Source organism: Physeter macrocephalus, chromosome 21, assembly GCF_002837175.3.
Source record: "Physeter macrocephalus isolate SW-GA chromosome 21, ASM283717v5, whole genome shotgun sequence".
NCBI lineage: Eukaryota > Metazoa > Chordata > Mammalia > Artiodactyla > Physeteridae > Physeter > Physeter macrocephalus.
The window spans coordinates 62043643-62065293 of NC_041234.1; the positions used below are offsets into that span (position 1 = coordinate 62043643).

Below are 21651 nucleotides of genomic sequence, written 5' to 3' on the forward strand. Positions count from 1 at the left end.
CGTCCCTATTCTTTTGTCTCTGTTTATTCTTTTTTCTTTTGCCCTACCCAGGTACGTGGGGAGTTTCTTGCCTTTTGGAAGGTCTGAGGTCTTCTGCCAGCGTTCAGTGGGTGTTCTATAGGAGGAGTTCCACGTGTAGATGTATTTCTGATGTATCTGTGGGGAGGAAGGTGATCTCTGCGTCTTACGCTTCCGCCATCTTCTCTGTGAACTCCATTAATACTTTTGCAATGTTTTTCATAATCTTCAGAAACATTCTATTTACTGATGGTGTAATGATTCCTTATATGTAATCTTTAACATTCTATTAATGGCGATCATATTATTATCATCTTCATCATCATCATCATCACTCTTGTCATTATATCAATTATTGAGTTTTACTTATGTTCTAGGCACTATGCTAAACACTTAACATGCCTTATTGCATTTAATTCACTTTTGAGGTGTCTAGCTATTTCCTCTAAGAAGTAATCTTCTTTCTTTTGTCCCCTGAATTCTTTCTATCATGGGATCTAGTGGACAGACCATACTTAAAAGGGAGTGAGGTATATTTGACCATATCTTGCTTTTAGTAAATAAGAAGCCAAGGGAAAAACTGTCTAATTATTGCAATGTAACTCATTCTAATGAGCACTATCTATATAAAAATATTGTGGTTATTTTTTTTTTCTGCTTTTGTTTGATGTGATTAGCTAAGGTCCTCTCTTCCTCTCCATCCCTTCTTCAGGATTCCTGGGATGGAGGAATTTGCTCTATTTAGTTTGGTTGGAAATGCCACAGATATGGGTCCAGATCTGGTAGGGGCCAGGAAGCCTTAAATGCAGAGAAATTCCATGTCACAGATATGCAGTGTACTGCTAATTCCAGTCTACTGTGTTAAGAATCCAAATAAAGTCTATAGTTTAATACTACTGTACCAATGTTAATTTCTCAGTTTTCATAAATATACTATGGTTATGGAAGTTGTTAACAGTAGGGGAAGCTAGGGAAAGGTATATGGAAACTCTCTGTACTATCTTTACTCTTCTGTAAAGCTAAAATTATTTCAAAATAAAAAGGTTTTTGAAAAAAGAAAAAAAAAGAATGCATGCCAGTGGTTATGAAGACAATCAGGCAGGAGAATGTGGATATCTCAGTACAAGCTATCCATGAGGGTTGTGGAGTACTAATGACATTTCTTCCATATTGAACAAAGAAAAATTTTCCAAGATAAGGTGCCAACATAGGAATTATGAGTATTGACTGCCTCATTTTCATACAATTCTGTTTAAATTATTTTATCAGAAAGTTGTTCATACTTTTTAAGCTTGGCTTTGTATATTAGACATTTTTGAGAGTATTTGGGCACATTCTAAATGGCCCAGACATGAGGAAACTTAAAGCACACGTTTATTGAAGTGAAAAACTCTGAGAAACAGTTTTCTTTCACTGAATTAAAAATTTGTTCTATTTTGCCTTTTGTAAATGTGAGTTTGATTTTCTTAGATAGGAAAATGAGAAGCTAATCAGATTTTGCCCCTCCTGTGCATGTGCAATACCAATTGAAATAAGTGATTATTTTTCATTATAATCAAGATTATGTATTATAAATATTTTAAATACCATATCCTATAGTTTAGGCATGTATGTTTTTTAAATGTAACTTCTTAAGAGAAAACCAGGTTAGAAGTATAGCAACTAGGAGTGAGAATGTGTTCTTAAAATCAATGATAAAAATGCATGAAGGGACAAGAATAGTTAGTCTAATACATTTTCCTGGGTACATATTTATGTGCCATGCTTAACTTCAGAGTTGTATTCTTTGAATAATAACTTGTTATTTATAGAACAAAATAATTTTTCAGAAGATACCCATGTTGGTCGTGGCAAGACTCATTAAACATTTAGTGTTATTCAGTACATCATTAAAATACATGTACAAATTGTTTAAGTTGTCTATCCATATATCAAATATAAAATGTTATTAATGTGCTGAGTGGAGGAGATTTTGGCTAATTTTTGAATGGGTTTATTGTCAACTAGTATTTGGGGAATCTTTCTTTTCTTTAAGGAGACTAAAGGGAACTTTTATTTCTGTGGGTGATCGTGACATGCTCATTTAAAAATGAAATGCTGGGCTTCCCTGGTGGCGCAGTGGTTGAGAGTCTGCCTGCCGATGCAGGGGACACAGGTTCATGCCCTAGTCCGGGAGGATCCCACGTGCCACGGAGCGGCTGGGCCCGTGAGCCGTGGCCGCTGGGCCTGCGCGTTCGGAGCCTGTGCTCCGCGGCGGGAGAGGCCACAACGGTGAGAGGCCCGCGTACCTTACTCAGCCATAAAAAGCAGTGAAATTGAGTTATTTGTAGTGAGGTAGATGGACCTAGAGTCTGTCATACAGAGTGAAGTAAGTCAGAAAGAGAAAAACAAATACCGTATGCTAACACATATATATGGAATCTAAAAAAACAAAAAATGGTTCTGAGGAACCTAGGGGCAGGACAGGAATAGAGACGCAGACATAGAGAATGTAATTGAGGACAAGGGAAGGGGGAAGGGTAAGCTGGGATGAAGTGAGAGAGTGGCATGGACATATATACACTACCAAATGTAAAATAGATAGTGGGAAGCAGCCACACAGCACAGGGAGATCAGCTTGGTGCTTTAAGACCACCTAGGGGGGTAGGATAGGGAGGGTGGGAGGGAGACGCAAGAGGGAGGAGATATGGGGATATATGTATATGTATAGCTGATTCACTTTGTTATACAGCAGAAACTAACCCAACATTGTAATGCAATTATACTCCAGTAAAGATGTTAAAAAATATTAAAAAATAAAAATGAAATGCTTAATGGATTCATGAATAAATGGGAACAGATTTGTCTGTCAAAAATTAAATAGCAGTATTCTTTGACTAATATCAAAACCTAATCTAAAATAGTTTTAGCCATTTCATACAGGTGACATCTGTGCTTAAATATAATTTTTCTCTCCCTGTTCTGGCATGACTGTTAATTACTTACTCAATGTAGTTCAACATTTAGTTAATAAATATGTCAAGCTTTTACCATGGTGTTTTTTTTGCAGAGTTGTGAATTTGCAATTAGTTTTAGATTTACAGCATGGTGACAGACAGTGCTGTATAAATAGAGGTTAAACACACAATTTACATATTAATTTCATGATTCATTTATTCAATGATTTATGTGGATATAGATTGTATTTAATCTCTGTGCTGTAGTTGTTTCAGGCATGACAAACAGAATCACTATACTAGCAGAGAAGTAATGATGTCTGTATTGAACTATAGGAAATTGAGAGGAAAATAAGAAATGTTTGGAAACACGATTCACTATGTTTAATACTCTCTGAGAGGCAAGTGAAAAGCAATAATGGATTTTTAAAAGGACCATGTCTGACAACACTGAGAGTGGGGGAGGAGGGAAGTTAACCAGCTAGCACAGTGCCTTGCATGTAGTAAGCACTGCAACATTTGTTAAATTGCAATGACTTGAAGTTGAAGATCATGATATATTTTTAAGTCTGGATAAAACTTAAGTTAAACTTTGAGAAGTTGTAAGCAATTCTTTTTAACTGGCTTTTGTTAATTAACCTTGTTTCCTCATGACAAGTACCCCCATAGTTTTAGAATTCTCTTATCCATTCATGTACCTTTATTTGATATTCTTGGTCATATTGATGTAATGCTAAAATATAGATTACAGTAAGAGATTTTCTTTCTGCTTATTTGTATTTGAAATTTGATATATCTGAAGGATTGAAATAGATTGCATCATGTAATTAAAAAAAGAAGTTTGTAGTGAATGTGGGTCAGCTTTAAATTGACCTACTTAAAGTTTTCAACATATTTCAAAAAAAGAACTATTTAAGATAGGTAAATTCTGTATATACACCTCTTTTTGCAATATCAAACCTTATGACAAAGCAGTTTAAATCAGACAAAACTTAATAGTTGTGGTAATATTCCTGGATCAGCTTGTGGTCTTCAAACTGACCTCATTTTGTTCCTTTTAAATAAGAACCGCACTATTGTGGAGAATCCTTAACTTAGTGCTGAGAGATTGACCTTGTTTTGTTCTCAAGAAGGAGATCATGCCCTACAAACCTGATATTCTCAAGGCCCTCTCCTATGTGAAGGTACAGATGGAAAACCCATTAATGCTCAGCAAGGACTGTGGAATGCTTTCACAGGTTACTGAGCTCGGTTCTCCCAATAGGTAAACTACTTTGGACATCTTTGTATTAAGCATGTACTTTTTAAGTCACTAGGGTTAACATTTAGTGTAAGAATTGGAATTTTTGAAGTGAAATTCTACTGGCATGAAATAATAACAAAAACCAGGCGCCATTTATTTAATTTAATAAATCTATTCAGTATGCTTTTATTTAATCTCTTTTTTAATGCCAGGTCCTTTTACATACTCAAAAGATTTCATTTATTCCACAAATACCCCCTCAATAAGGTATTATTACTTCCCTTTTGCAGATGAAAAATCTGAGCCTCTGAGAGATTAAGTGGCTTGCCCCATGGCCAATTTATGAGGATTAGAATCCAAATGGGGGCTCCAAAGACTTACTTTTTCTTTCACATCATGTTGTTTCCTGTTAAGGGAAGGAGTTTACGTGTTTGCAAAGTTATCTGAAATATCCCAAGAAGTAAAAATGGAGGATCTAACCCAGGTGCTCAATATTCAGTCTTGGCAACATTGATTCCACTCTTAATGTTGCTCAGTCTAATAGTGTCTATGATGATCCCAGTCATTTTAGCTGATTTACTTAGTAGACAAAGTTGATTATTTCTATTGCCTGTGTTGCCTTTTGTTGGCTCAATTCCAATTATTTCTCAAGTTTGGAGTTCCCATATACTTCAGAAAAGTTCTAAGGGCCAAAAGAGTTGGCCCTTAGACCAATGACAATACATGTTCACACTTTTCCACTTAGTAGTGTCTCAGTGCTTTTCTTGAATGCAGTGGTTTCTTTGATTTTACTCAAAAGTGATGAACACCTGTTTCCAATAGAGATAATATACAAATCTGTGACATGTGTTCAGTCCCTGGGGTAATCTAATGACTTAATACAGGGGGATATAGTGGAAAGTAAAGTCCTGGTATCAAAACAATTGGGGTAAAGCAAACAGAAAATTTCACAAGCCAGTTCTTTGGTTCTTCTTCCCCTAATGGTTCTTATCTCCTTTCTTCACTCCCGTATTCTATTGCCATGCTGCTTTCCAAAGAGTGAGGCAGGGATTAAGACTTGATTTCATCTGAAAACGTCTTCTGACTACTTAAAATTCACAGCAAGAAGTGCTGGATTTAAAATTGTCAAAAGTGATTGACTAGGAGTGGAGGGTGGAGAGGAATTCCTGGGAGGAAAATGCTTAATAGAGTATATGGCATTCTGGGGCCAATGCTTGAAATGATACCTATTTCCATTTGCTGAGCACTTAATAGGAACTTTTCAACTTTAGCAAATGGAGGAGAATAAAATAAGCCTCTTCCCATTAAGAAAACTTAGTTTATTATAGCCTTCTGCACTGTGAGCTGTCTTCTCAGCCGACGAGCAATGCCACCTAGAGCATGCATGTGGAGGAAAATTGAAGTAGGGTGAGTGAAGTGGTCATTTTTAACAGTAGATTGCCTAGAAAAAGGCAATTTAATGAACAAACAGGCAGGTATTCTTGGTAAGATTTCAAATATGATCTCAAAAATAAACACTTGAATGCTAAGGGCAGGAAAGGGTGCCAAGTCTTAAATATTCTTCTCCCATATAACCCCACAAAGCTGAATCGATTGCATTTCCATTTATTTAAATAATTTGCATACTATCAGCAGTGTAGTCTCATTTTGGTTTATAGATGAGTTTCTTTTTTTCTTAATAGACATAGAGTTAAATCTCACTTTTAAATCCCTAGAAATTGTAATGTGATGAGTAGCTGACTATAGGGAGCAGGTGTCAAACAATATTTAAATGACATTCTCAACAAAATAAATATTGAACCACCCTGTCACTTTGGTGAGGGAATAATCTGCTCAAAAATATCCCATTCATTGTATACCGCCTCTGACATTTGTTCTCAGGAATTATTTGCAGTTTATCTTATGAGCTGGAGCCTTTTATCAGCACAGCAGTTGAACTACAGTGTGAAAAAATGGTAATTGAGTATTTTATCAAATGCTTCTAACAAAACGGACTTTGCGAGTCGTAAATGAAGATTAAAACCATTGCTCACAGGGATGAACAAATTGGAATGATTTATTATCTGAAGCATCAATATGTCGTTGTTCAGAAATACAATAAAAAGAAACAAACAACCCCAGCTCCACTCCACATTAACACTCCCCTCCACCACCCCACTCCCAGACATATGCACCCAAAACACCCTTAGTTGCAGCCAAAGCAGTGAAGGTAAGTACATTTGAATTATTTGTGCTGGTGAAACCGCTAAAGAAAAAGACAGGAGAAAAAGCATCATAATAATAGGCCAGCTGCTGTGGGACATTATGTAAGGAAAAGAGACAGTAATAAAAGAACCGTGTCAAAGGAAAGCAACTATAAATATGTACTTCAGTGCTCCTGATTACAGAAAGAGGATTAAATATAATAAATGGGGCAATTTAGAAAAGTAAATTTACTGCTTATGTTTAACACCTAAGTGGCCAATGCTTTTAAAGTGGGCTTTATCTCACTTATCTAAAATAGCTTTAAAGAATGATGGTAGAAGAATATGCATTGCAGGAGTGCTCTGTCTTAATTATTTTCATTTTGGGATGATTGGATTAAATGCAGCATGTCTGTGTATTCAGACGGTAGCCACCAAGTAGATTAATAACATGAAAATCATTCATAGGGACTTGATATGTTTTTCTCACATTTTATTAAATAAATATTAAGGTTTTTCTTTTTTAAGACCAAAGGTCAGAATTAAGTTGAGTAAAAGAGAAACCTTTTTTGTGATAGTTCAAGCTACAAAAAATGGTGTTGTGTGACTCTGGGAATGTCATTGAATGAGAATGTTTAGCTTCCTTCCAGGCTGCCAGCAGGATGCCATTGTCTTTGCAGTTCATTCTCTGTGTGAATCTAAGAGCTTACCACTCATGACTACTCACTAAGTACAAATCAAATGCGCTTACATCAGGTAGAAACCCAGGCTGGGACCATTTAAGGCATGTGAAAAACAATTAGGTACAGCTCTTTTGGTTAGGATAAAGGAAGCTTTATTCTCTTCTCTCATTGCCCCCAAACTTCTATCTCTTTCAGATTTTTGGATATAAAATTCAAGAGGCAATTGATTGTTAACATGCCAAGCATAGAATAATTTTATAAAGAATTCATAAGTTGTTGAATAATATTTTAAAAAGTTAAAGAATCTTCTCCCTTGCAATCACGCACATGGAAACAAAACAATTTTCTGAATGTAGTTTTTGTATAATATATGCTTAAAATATTTATGTGATTTAGATATTGACAGCAACTTGAAAACTGGATTCATCCAGATAGATGCACATAGATTTGAGTAAAGCTAGCAAATTTGTAGAAAAAACAAGATAAAATCAGATGTACTAACTTGCACCTGGGAGAGGACATTCTGAATTAATGAAAAGTTTGAGTTATAGGATATTCCTAAAAATTACAATTATTAAAAAATAACAAAGGGACACATTGGGAGTCCCCATATTGGAGGTGATGAATATGTTGTTACCTTGATTGTGGTGATGGTAACATGAGTATATACATATCCAAACCAAATTGTATATATTATACCTCAATAAAACTGGGGAAAAAAAGAAATTATGTGCTTCACACGGAAACAAGCATTCATATGTAAATCTATCGCAACATGAGGTATAAACACTACTACACTAATAATTCACCATATTCATTTGTGACATTGATGAAAAATTTGATCTTTCCAAACAAATTTTGGATATGATTCTCCTTACAGACACAAAACCAAGAAGTTAGTTATATTTCTGCTGAGGAAAAAAATAAGTTGAATATTTTAATGTTAGCTGGTTAAAATTAGTAAGTCTTGGGAATTCCCTGGTGGTCCATTGGTTAGGACTCGGCACTTTCACTGCCATGGCCTGGGTTCAATCCCTGGTCAGGGAACTAAGATCCCACAAGCTGCTCGGCACGGCCAAAACAGAAATTACTAAGTCTTATTACAAACTGCACTCTAAAAGTATTGGTAATCATGTCAAATATGTTTAAAAAATTAAATTTGAAATGACAATATTTTTCATGGACACTGAATGTAAGCTCATTTATTACAATATTTTTTCTATGCTAAAAAGCCAAAAATAAAATCCATCATAGAACAGTGAAAGAAAAAACTACACTTTTTCATGTACATTCAGTAACTTGAATTGTTCTTTTCTGACAGCTATTCTAATGACTATTCCAATGAATAGATATTTATATACATTTGTTGTGGGACTGTGCTTAAGTAGCTTGTTTTCTCAAGTGGGTTAAATCAGCTCACTTACCACTTTATTTGCACCTATACTAAGTTTTTGCAAACTTTATTTTTGTTAGATAGGATAAAGATATTCAGCATTTTATTTCAGAAACATCAAGATTAAATCCTTTATATTAAAAGCTTGGTATCTCCAGCAGTTCTTTCCAATCCAGGTTAAATTAGATAGGTTCAAACTCAACAGCTTTTAAAAACCTGAAGATGTTACAAAACTGTTCTCTTACAATTTAACCAGCAGTGAGTTACTACAGGTAACAATGTAAAAATCTTTCACTAGATTTCTATTTTTATAAAAAATGGGAATATTAGAAATAGTATTATTGAAAGAGAGGCGTTATGGTGTTATAAAAGGATTGGTGGGCTGGACATTAGGAGATGTGAGTTCTGCTGCATGTTGGTCGTGTGACTGGAGTAACCTAACCTCTCTAAGCCTTTGTTGTCTTATTTGTGATATGAGAGAGACTTGATGATTATTTCCTTTAACTCTTTTTTTTTTTTTTTTTTGAGGTACACAGGCCTCTCACTGTTGTGGCCTCTCCCGTTGTGGAGCACAGGCTCTGGTCGCGCAGGCTCAGCGGCCATGGCTCCTGGCCTAGCCGCTCCGCGGCATGTGGAATCTTCCCGTACCGGGGCACGAACCCATGTCCCCTGCATCGGCAGGCGGACTCTCAACCACTGCGCCACCAGTGAAGCCCTCCTTTAACTCTTAACAATCTGTGACTTCCTGAAACTGGGACCAGAACCTTAGCGTCCTGTTTTATAGTTCATGGCACTGTGCTATATAGACTTGTCCCTGTAAAGGTTTCTTTTGGGCTGGAGAAAAAGAATTCCCAAGTTCTCAGCTCTCTGTGGGAAATAGCCTTTATCATGATTTTTGCTGAAGTACAAACCTGGGGATAAGATAACAAGAGGGCTGTAACTAACATCTCTAGTCATAAAGGCACATGAGGAGTTGAGAAGGGGTGGATAATCTCCACGGTCATTAGGTTCAAAGCCATCTTAAAAGTTTTACCTGATAAACTCAGCATTGAAATGTACAGAGATCAGTACATATTATAGGGAGTGAATGTTAACAGTTCCTTGTACTTCCCATGTTTCAATAGAAGCAGTTACTTTTTAAGTGAACACATGTAGGCAACACTACTGTGGGAAGAATGAGTGGTAAAACAGATTCTCTCAGTCTTCCTAGAGTGTAGGGGTCTCCTTAAGGGAACATTTATATTTATCTCCAATAGTGCCTGTTGTATTAACTTTCTAAAAGACTAGTGTCACTCTGTATTTTAAAATACTTGTTACCACTTTCCCCCGGCTTTCAGTTGCTGACCAAGTTGCCTAAAACAAAGGCAAAACGTGAAGGTTATCAAAACCAGAAAACATTACCTAATTTTTGTCTTTGGTAATCAGAGTTTTTAAAAAATTCAACCTCGAAACAGAATTCCAATAACATTACTGCTTTATATTTTGAATAAGTACTAGCTGACTAAAGGTAATTTGACGGACATGCCCTGTCTTTGAACCAATATTTTGAATGTTGAATCAGCACATTTGTGCACACTATAAAATCGCAGAATAAACAAAGCATTAATTGTGCATTTCTATTTCTTTAGTTAGCACACTTCTAGAGTCATTGGTAGTCTAGTAACTTTGCATCTTATGAAAGAAGTGGTGCCTGCAACAGTGTGGTCCACAGATGCTGAGATGACGCATTTTACTATCTTAAAGAGGAACTTTGGTAGAGGGGAGATTTTCTTTTAAAGGTAGGTGAGCACGGAGATTGGAATGGAAATATGTCTGGGGTATGGCAGAACTATCTACACAGTACACATAAATAACATGATCATACCTATTTATGTATATTATGTAGATAATATTAGTTATAATTACATTTATACATATGATCATGTTATCTATGTGTATAATGTAAATAGTATAACGTATATCTATATATGTAAAAATAAAATTTGTGTGTATGTGAGTATATGAAAGGAATTGTTTCTTATTCTGTCTGTAAAACTAATGGGATTTCAACTAACAAAATGAAGTTGTCCAAAGCTATGACTTGAGTTTAGAGGAAAAGCAGGTTCTAAGCCAATGGTTTTCAAACTATCATGGATCAGAAACTCCTGGAGGTCTTGTTAAAACACAGATTGCTGAGCCCCACCCCTTCTTTCTAATTTGGTAGGTGTCCTGTGGGACCAAGAATTTGTATTTCTAACAAGTTCCCAGGTGATGCTGATACCACTGGTCTGGGGATCACACTGAGAAGCACTGTTCTAGAATCAATTACTAGATTTTTCTTTCATATCCAATCTATCTTAACTCTGTAGGAAACAAGGATGGGTGCTAGGATCAACTCAACTATAGGTAATGAAATGATTTTAAACAATTAAGTTCCAGAACCTCCCTGAACCTTAGTTTCCTCATGCATAGAATGAAGAGATTAGACTTGCATAATTTTGAAGGCCACTACAACACTGAAATTCTAAAAAAAAAAGAGATAATGACAATTGATAATATCAAAGTATATAATTTTACTATATTGTATGGCTTCATGAAGTGGTTTATGCAATGTATTTCATGTAAATTTGTAGCATGATATGGAGGCACCATAGCTTAATAGTTAAAAGTGTAGGTTCTGGAACAGACTGCCTGGATTTGAGTGCTGGCTTTGCTGCTAACTTGCAACGTGAGCTTGGGCATGTTACTTAACTTCTCTGTTTCTCAGTTTTTTCAACATGTTATGTGGTTCCTACCCCATGGAGTTATAAAGAATAAATTATATTATCCATGTAAAAGTGCATAAAACAATTTCCTGATGGTCAATAGGTGCCATATAACTATCAGTTACTAATATTATTAGCCAGTTATATAAATTTATCTCTACAAAATATTTTATGGAATATTGAACTAATTTTTATTTTTTTGTCTTTGATATTCAATATCTTCTTTAGATAAAAAATAATTTAGATAGTAGTCTGAAATAATCATAATCATGCAAATCAGATTACTTTCTAAATTATTTTTCTAAATGTTTAAGGCCAAATTTAAATCAATTCAATTTGTTTGATTATTTTTATATTGATGAATGATCATGAGTTTAGCCTTGCTTTTTTTTTTTTTTTTTTTTTTTTTCTGCGGTACGTGGGCCTCTCACTGTTGTGGCCTCTCTCGTTTTGGAGCACAGGCTCCGGATGCGCAGGCTCAGCGGCCATGGCTCACAGGCCCAGCTGCTCCGCGGCATGTGGGATCTTCCCGGACAGGGGCATGAACCCGTGTCCCCTGCATCGGCAGGCGGACTCTCAACCACTGCGCCACCAGGGAAGCCCTAGCCTTGCTTTTGATTTGTAATTTTTGAAAGGAATATATCATTCATTACTGTTGATGAAACCTTCTGTATACATATACTGAATATTCAGTATCTAAATTTTAGAGAATATTCCACTAAGTTCTAGAAGACAAATTGAGATAAGTGAACATAACTTTATTCATTAGAACTTCCTATACTGTTGAGATGTGTGTTCATATGAAGGTCTGTGAAGGTAAGAATCTATTTAAGTATAAATATAAATCTGCAGACTCTCTTGACTGTTTGGACATGGAGAAGTCTGAAATCTGAAAATTTCAAAAGTTACTGATTCTTTTAAAATATTGTGTTTCTTGAAAATCAGTACCTGAAGTGGAGACTAATGATTGAACGCCTTCTCAAAGATGAATTCATATGTTTTCTCATGTCAGTTCTCCCTGTGTGTCAGTCTATTCATTTAGTCATTTTAGGCCTAAGTCACCTCATCTGTAAAATGTGGTCAGAATCAATGGTTTTAAGATCACTTTCAGCCATTATGTTCTGTGATTCTTTTACTATTAGTACTATGAGAAAGTCATTACAGTAGTGTGCCAAATAGAGATTGTTCATATTCATTGTCTTAATGTTTTAAAACCATTCCTGGTTTAGTATGTTAAGCATCTACCCCCACTTTTTGGCACTAAATGTTATAGTTAGATTCATTGTTGACCTAAATTTCACCATACATTGTCTTCATGGCTAATATAGGTAAAACAAGTGCTTATTACATTAACGTCACAGACCACAGCCTGCCAGGTTAAATTCTGACACCAGAAAATTTGAGGTCAGTCAGAAGGAGAAGAGAGAGAGAAAGGACCTAAGAAAATATTTGAAGAGGTAATAGCTGAAAACTTCCTTAACATGGGAAAGGAAACAGTCACCCAAGTCCAGGAAGTACAGGGAGTCCCAGGCAGGATAAACCCAAGGAGGAATACGGCAAGACACATAGCAATCAAATTGACAAAAATTAAAGACAAAGAAAAAACATTAAAAGCAACAAGGGAGGGGCTTCCCTGGTGGCGCAGTGGTTGCGCGTCCGCCTGCCGATGCAGGGGAACCGAGTTCGCGCCCCGGTCTGGGAGGATCCCACATGCCGCGGAGCGGCTGGGCCCGTGAGCCATGGCCCCTGAGCCTGCGCGTCCGGAGCCCCCTCATAATGTTATCAGCTGATTTCTCGGCAGAAATGTATTGGGGGGAACAGTAGTGGATGAGAAAAATTGGCAGGGGAAACAGATGACTAGAAACATAAGGACTTTTTTTTTCTTTCAAGGAAATTAATGATTTCAGCTCTGTGGATGAAAAGAGCGGGGTTAAGTTTATTTTATCATGTGTGAAACTGTAATAATAGATTTTATTGCTTTATTCATCTAGTGGAAATATAATAATCTCAAATTTCTTAAGTTCCTTGAGAAAAGCTAGTGTGCAAATTAAAAGTAATTATAGTGAGTAGTATCTAACATTTAGTGAATTCTTACTATGTTCTCAGAATTCTTCTAAGTGCTTTATATATATTGACTCATGTAATCCTCACAGCGACCTTTGAGTTAGGTCCTATTATTATCCCTGTTTTTCAGCTGAGGCACAAAGAAGTTAAGCAGTTTGACCCATCTCACATGGCAAGTAAACAGTGAAGCTTAATTGGGGACCTAATAATATACTAGTGATAAGAAATACTCCTTAGAGACTGTTATTACTAGGTGCAAATTTACCTTCTTACTCAAAGCTACCTGAGCCAAATATACAGTAATAGTAGAGATAATTTTTTTAGAATAAGTTTACAAAACAAAACAATGATGATTCCTCAAAATCAATACCTAGGCTTTATCTAGGAGGGAAGTTGAAGGTGTGGTTAGGCTGTCCTAGAGGTTTGTGCTATGCACTCTATTGTTGCTGTCTTTGGAGAAATGTAAGTGTTGGTGAAAGCCCTTTGGCTTATCACCATATTTGGCTTGAACCTTTAGCAGCCAAACCCTACATACCACATAAAGGGACAATCCACTGCCATGTATTTTAGTGACTCTGCCAGTAGTCTGCCTATTTTTAAAAAATGTAAGTTCTGATAATACAGATAATCAAAATTCACAATTCAGAGAATAATCTGGTTTTCTGTAAGGGTAGGGAGAAAATTTTCTGCCCCATATAAAGAACTCAACAATTCACTGGATGCATTATCTTTTTTAATATCCTCAATCCATAGAACCTGATATCTTCTTTTACCAAAGGCAGGACTAAAACCTAAAACTATATTACAACGGGACAAAGTTTATGTAGAAATTAAATGTTAGGCGTCAACATGCTTAACTGTACAGCAGAATGGGCTGAAATTATAGAACTTAATCATTGCTCTCTAATGGGGTTCTTTAAGATTTGTCATTTTGTGTTAAAAATTACTCTCAGACTTTTAAGTCTTTGCTGTTTGGTTGTATATATATACTATTATTATCTATTAGGTTTGAATTTTTAAGCTAATGGAATGATTGTTTCTAAATGTAAGGCTTTCAGAAAAGTGAATAGATATTAATTCTCCACTCCTCTAAGTGGAAAACAACCTAAGATGAAATTCATCTTTTAATTATATTTTTTCTTAAAAAAATAATGAACTCTCACATCTATTTTCTAATTTATATTCAGAAAATTCTTCAATTGGGTAAAGTTGGGTTGGGGGTGGGAATGCATGCAGATTGTAGAAATTCATGTTTTCAAATGGGTGTATTTTGGTCAACACAAAGTTGAATGACTTATAGAGCTTTGAAGGCTGATATTGGAACCTAATGCTGCTGATCCTTAGACTTTGGTACAAAATATGACTTTGAATAGTAAAACCATTGTTTCTACACTGATACTGAATACAGAAAAGAAACAACACATAGATTTCTTTTTGAGACTATAACAGGGGACCTATGATAATGAAGCAAGTTGGAGGGAAAATGAGACAATGATTATTAAGTAAATTTCTCCATATACACACTTGTGAATAGTTCACTCTATATAAAAGAGTTATGAATCACATGTAATTTGTCAGCATCTCTAAAAGTCATTTGGATTACAAGACATGGTTAGTTAGAAGTTGGATTAATTTCAGGTCAGATTTTTCTATAAATTTATAAGTTTAATTCCTCAATAGTCATTGATTCTGATGCTTCAAAACCACAAGAACGTAAAAATCTCTTCACTCTTTATACTTGCACATATTTTAGCAATTTTTCTTCTAACTCGTTATCACTCTTGCCAAATGCATTATTATATTTGGATAATAGGAAGACAGGGTGTAGACTCAACAGTATTTGAAGTATAGTTTTCCATTTGATTTGACAATGTGCAGATTTCATCTGTTTCACTTTTATCATGTGAGTGAATACAGATATCCTTTTTGGGTGCTTATAGGTTCCCCAAAGAGGGCGATATCTCCTCTTTTTTAAAATAGCATCAAAATAAATCAAATTAATATTTAGACAAATGTCTAAAAGAACCTTCAATTTGCATAAATAAATGAATAAACCAATTAACTATTTCTTGGTTGTCTACTATGTGTCCACTCTATAATAGATATTGTAGGGGACATTTATAAGAAATATAAGATGTTTGGGCACTCACACAGCTTATAGGCTCCTGTAGGAGTCAAGACACACAAAAAAGAGTACACAACAGCCCTATAGCAAGTAAGTGCAAAATTGTATACTATGGAGAACAAGTGCTCTAGGAGTACAGAGGAGAGATAGTCTCATCAAGACCCCTCAAAAATTAGTTTGTTTGACTCGCTGTGTTAATGCTGTCCTTTTTTGTTGATGCTGTTCAGTTCCTCAATATTTCCTGCCCCACCCCCTGCTCAAATTTCTACTTACAGTATTTTAAGGCTAATTCAAATATTACCCTTTCCTTGAGTCCCCACAGTTAGATTTGATTTTTCCCTTTTCTGTATTTAGAATATTGTAACACAATGTTTCTAATATTTTGTTTGTCTCTAGTGCCTATCACAGTGCTTTGCTCATAATAGAACTTCAATATATGTTTGCTCAATGGAATTGTTATTAAAGATGGGAGCTGTATAGAAGCTGAGCCCTGAGAGATGAGTAGGAATTGGTTAGGCAGAGAAAAGTAAGGAATACAGTTATGGGGGTGCAATTGAATTTGACAATGTTATAAGCAGTAGAAAAGTGCATTCTAAAATATAATTTTATTTGAGTATAATAAAGGTATTTTTATACTTACCATTGTATTCCCCAGAACCAATGGCTATCAATGTAAGAGCTAAGATATGCTACCTCAAATTTTATTATGCCTTTGTTAAAATAGATTTATAAAAAGGCTTGGTGTGTTTTTAATTATCCTTCTTAAAATAATACCTATTATGTTAAATATATTATTTTAATGGAAGAGGGCATTTTGAGGAGAGTGGGGAAAAGAGTAAAAGATGGTAAAATTTAACTTGGATTAAGAGAGAACTTAAGAGTAAATGATAAGAAAGTTAAGTTTATTGTAGAGGTCACTCTCTGAAAGTAGCTAGAGTATAGAGATAAAACAACAACTCAAAAAAAAAAAAAGAACATGAGGAAAACTGCCTTGTGTGAGCATTACTAAGATAGTTTGGATTGGGATAGATTGGACACCTAATTAAAGGGTTGGAAAGATCTCTAGTTATTTCTGATGCAGAGTGAAAATGACATAAATCTGTACCATTAAAGAGCAACTAGGTTTAGATTGCTGTCCAGTTGAATTGTATGGATCAGTTCAGAAGTCAACTCAAGTGAGGTGGTATACATCAGAGAAAAGTCCCTGCAAAGATTTGCTTGATAACTCCATATCATAAGATCAGTTGAAAATCTTTTTTGAATAAACAAAATCTTTCCCTAACATAGTAAATACTGCCAGACTCTCAATGGGATAATGTAGCTTTTATCAATATATCAGCAAGTCTGTGGCTCTCTTGGTTTTGTGTATCAGTTGTAATAATTTTCTGGGGGGGAGAGGACTAAAGATTTTGACTGCTGACAGGACCACAAAAGAGCTTCCCCCCACTCCAAGTGGTTGTCTTCCTCTTTAACAAAGATGACATCCAAAGAGGGGACATACAAATGACCCCATGCCACTCAACAGACAAACCAATTATTTGATAATAGAGAGATTTTTAAAACTATGCATTCATGTCTCTGTTACCATTCATAAACCTTTTTAAACTGCCCCAGTTATCTGTATATGTATTTTAGGAAAACAAAATTATAGAAATAAAAAGTTATATGTTTTTACAAATAACAGATAGTTATATCTGCCTTTCAAAAAGTCTTATTACTTCACTTTTAATTTCAATTAGCCCTATACATTAATTTCCTATTTGTTTATGAAAGAATGAGCATTTCCTTTTTTTCTGAAATCTCCTACTTTATTTGAATAGTATGCCCAGCCAACTTTCCTAGGATTTCTATTACTTACTGGTTGTTAGTTACAACTGAGTTCTAATTTACTCAGTCAATTTTAATGTACTCTTTTTGGCCTCTATTTAACACACTTAAATTGTTATATATTAAGTGATGCCTTAGTCAGTGTCCTAAAAGAATACACATATTCCTATTGGTCCCTACTGAGAATGCAGACTGTGGCTAATAAGTGGGAAAATCTTCTTTAAAACAAATATTCCATCAGATAACATAGAAAATTACTAAAAAGAGTTTCAGCATATCACCATTTAGATTTTCTTCAGATTAAAAGCAAAAGCATGTTTTTGATATAAAGTTAGTCAATATGGGATATGATTTTTGAGAGATCTATACTATTATGGTACTGTGGGAAATAAAAAAGATTAGTTCACCTGCAAACAAGCCATGCTCTCGATATCAGTAACCTTTGGGAAAATCAGAAATGTTTAGCATTTCCAAATTTTATGATTCTGATTTAATAGGGTTACACCTAGATTCATATTTAAGAGAAACCCTGTAGGTCATAAAAATAATATGCTTATTGCTTTCACAGTTGATTTTAATGTTTAGAACACTTTCTTTTGATCTTTACAGAATGTGCATTTTAGATCTAGGTATCCTATTTTGGTATTTTTATATTTTTCCTTTAGGGAATATTATTCGAGTGCATCCTGCACCAGAAGTTTCAAGGTCAGCATTACTTGCACAGTTGTAATAGTCCCAACAGAAAGATAAATATATATTGACTGAGGCTGGAGTTCCAGTTCTTTCATTTGCTGAAGGTCAACAGCCCCTTAGAGGTACTTTCTAACCTTCAGATGTCTATAGGTTAAATTACTGATGAATCACTGCACTTTTCTAAATGGAGGAAACCTACATTGCACTGGGAAACAGCCCGATATATTGTCTTTTGACTGATGTAATTCTGAACAAGATGGGACGCAATTTCAATTCAGGCCCAGTTCCAAAACTTTATGGAAATGACTGTAAAACTGACCACTCAGGCTGAATATACTGGCCAAAAAAAGACTTAGTGGCACCATTTCTTTTACAAACCTGAGTTGAAACATTGTCTTAGGATAGATTTAGAATGAGCTGACAATTTAAATTCTGAATCATGTAACGATTTTAAATTATGTAATTACTGAAGGCATATAGTATTTAAAAGACTGGGCGTGTTGGGGAAAGAATTAATTAATAAAAACAAAAAAGGGCATCACAAAAGAGGGTAATATAAAAACCATCTTCAGTGAATACAAAATGATTTGAGGTTTGAGGTAATTATGTAGCACAAATTATTGAAGGCAGCACAGCAGGACATAGTAAAACTAAATGAGACACGACTTTGCACATTTCTATTGGCATGTTTTAGAGAATTTGATCCCTGCAGGTCAGGGTTGAAAGAACTAAACAGGCAGAATAAAGAAGAATGCATTGCAGCTGGTGAATGTTTTTTCCTCCTGGTTTACATATAATGAAGTAATACATCACAAAGGGTTTAAACCACAAACCTTATTGTGTAATTTAAAACTTCTTTGTAGTTTAGTAAAATTTCTATTATAGAAAGTTGATACCACAACACCATTTTGATATTGTCCTTTCAAAAATGATTTCATGTTTAATTATTTAAATTTTAATTATATATTGATACTAATTTAGAATCACTTAATTAAAATCTTGGATGGAATAATAATTTAAAATAACTTTTTGTAACCTTTTTATTTTATATTGGAGTATAGTTGATTAACAATGTTGTGATAGTTTCAGGTGTAGAGCAAAGTGATTTAGTTATATATATACATGTATCTATTCTTTTTCAAATTATTTTCCGTTTAGGTTATTACATAATACTGAGCACAGTAGGTCTCTGTTGGTTATCCATTTTAAATATAGCAGTGTGTACATGTCGGTCTCAAACTCCCTGACTATTCCTTCCCCCTATCTTTCCCCCCTGGTAACCATAAGTTTGTTCTCTAAGTCTGTGAGTCTGTTTCTGTTTTGTAAATAAGTTCATTTGTATCATTTCTTTTTAGACTCTGCATATAAGTGATATCATACGATATTTCTCTTTCTCTGTCTCGCTTACTTTCACTCAGCATGACAATCTCTAAGTCCATCCATGTTGCTGCAAATGGCATTATTTCTTTCTTTTTAATGACAGAGTAATATTCCATTGTATATAGGTACCACATCTTATTTATCAATTCATGTGTCAATGGACATTTAGGTTGTTTCCATGTCTTGGCTATTGTAAACAGTGCCCCAATGAACATAAGGGTGCATGTATCCTTTCAGACCATGTTTTTCCCCAGATGTATGCCCAGGAGTGGGATTGCAGGATCATACAGTAGCTCTATGTTTTTGGAGTACAGGCCTTTTGTCACCTTAGGTAGGTTTATTCCTAGGTATTTTATTCTTTTTGATGTGATGGTAAATGGGATTGCTTCTTGAATTTCTCTTTCTGATCTTTCATTGTTAGTGTATAGAAATGCAACTGATTTCTATGTATAAATTTTGTAACCTGCAACTTTACCAAATTCATCGATGAGCTCTAGTAGTTTTCTGGTAGCATCTGTAGGATTTTCTATGTATAGTATTATGTCATCTGAAAACAGTTACAGTTTAGCTTCTCCTTTTCCAATTTGAATTCCTTTTGTTTCTTTTTATTCTCTGATTGCCATAGCTAGGACCTCCAAAACTATGTTGAAAATAGTGACGAGAGCTTTCAGCTTTTCATCATTGAATATGATTTTAGCTGTAGGTTTGCCATATATGGCCTTTATTATGTTGACGTATGTTCCCTCTATGCCCACTTTCTGGAGAGTTTTTATCATAAATTGGTGCTGAATTTTGTCAAGAGCGAGCTGATCTCCCTGTGCAATGCAGCTGCTTCCCACTAGCCATCTATTTTACATTTTGTAGTGTATATATGTCAATTATACTCTCTCATTTCATCCCAGCTTACCCTTCCCCTTCCCTGTGTCCTCAATTCCACTCTCTATGTCTGCGTCTTTATTCCTGTCCTGCTGCTAGGTTTGTCAGAACGATTCTTTTTTTTTATATTCCATATATATGTGTTAGCATATTGTATTTGTTTTTCTCTTCCTGACTCACTTCACTCTGTATGACAGTCTCTAAGTCCATCCACCTCACTACAAATAACTCAATTTCATTTTTTATGTCTGAGTAATATTCCATTGTATATATGTGCCACTTCTTCTTTATCCATTTATCTGTCGATGTACACTTAGGTTGCTTACATGTCCTGGCTATTGTATATAGTGCTGCAATGAACATTGGTGACGAGAGCTTTCAGCTTTTCATCATTGAATATGATTTTAGCTGTAGGTTTGCCATATATGGCCTTTATTATGTTGACGTATGTTCCCTCTATGCCCACTTTCTGGAGAGTTTTTATCATAAATTGGTGCTGAATTTTGTCAAGAGATTTTCTGCATCTATCGAGATGATCATATGGATTTTATTCTTCAGTTTGTTGATATGGTGCATCACATTGATTGATTTGAGGATACTGAAAAATCCTTGCATCCCTGGGATAAATCCCACTTGCTCATGGAGTATGATCCTTTTAATGTATTGTTGGATTCAGATGGCTAGTATTTTGAGGATTTTTCCATCAATGTTCATCAATGATATTGGCCTGTAGTTTTCTATTTTTGTGGTATCTTTTTTTTTTAAACATCTTTACTGGAGTATAATTGCTTTACAATGTTGTATTAGTTTCTGCTGTATAACAAAGTGAATCAGCTATATGTATACATATATCCCCATATCCCCTCCCTCTTGCATCTCCCTCCCACCCTCCCTATCCCACACCTCTAGGTGGTCACAAAGCACCGAGCTGATCTCCCTGTGCAATGCAGCTGCTTCCCACTAGCCATCTATTTTACATTTTGTAGTGTATATATGTCAATTATACTCTCTCATTTCATCCCAGCTTACCCTTCCCCTTCCCTGTGTCCTCAATTCCACTCTCTATGTCTGCGTCTTTATTCCTGTCCTGCTGCTAGGTTTGTCAGAACGATTCTTTTTTTTTATATTCCATATATATGTGTTAGCATATTGTATTTGTTTTTCTCTTCCTGACTCACTTCACTCTGTATGACAGTCTCTAAGTCCATCCACCTCACTACAAATAACTCAATTTCATTTTTTATGTCTGAGTAATATTCCATTGTATATATGTGCCACTTCTTCTTTATCCATTTATCTGTCGATGTACACTTAGGTTGCTTACATGTCCTGGCTATTGTATATAGTGCTGCAATGAACATTGTGGTACATGTCTCTTTTTGAATTATGGTTTTCTCAGAGTATATGCCCAGTAATGGGATTGATGGGTCATATGGTAGTTCTATTTTTAGTTTTTTAAGGAACCTCCATACTGTTCTCCATAGTG

General features: G+C 35.1%; 1 protein-coding gene across 1 annotated transcript in view; it reads left to right on the top strand.

Annotated features, from left to right (window-relative positions):
* DACH2 (dachshund family transcription factor 2) overlaps positions 1–21651 on the top strand; it is a 658986-nt gene that overhangs the window by 81606 nt on the left and 555729 nt on the right. The window lies entirely within an intron of this gene.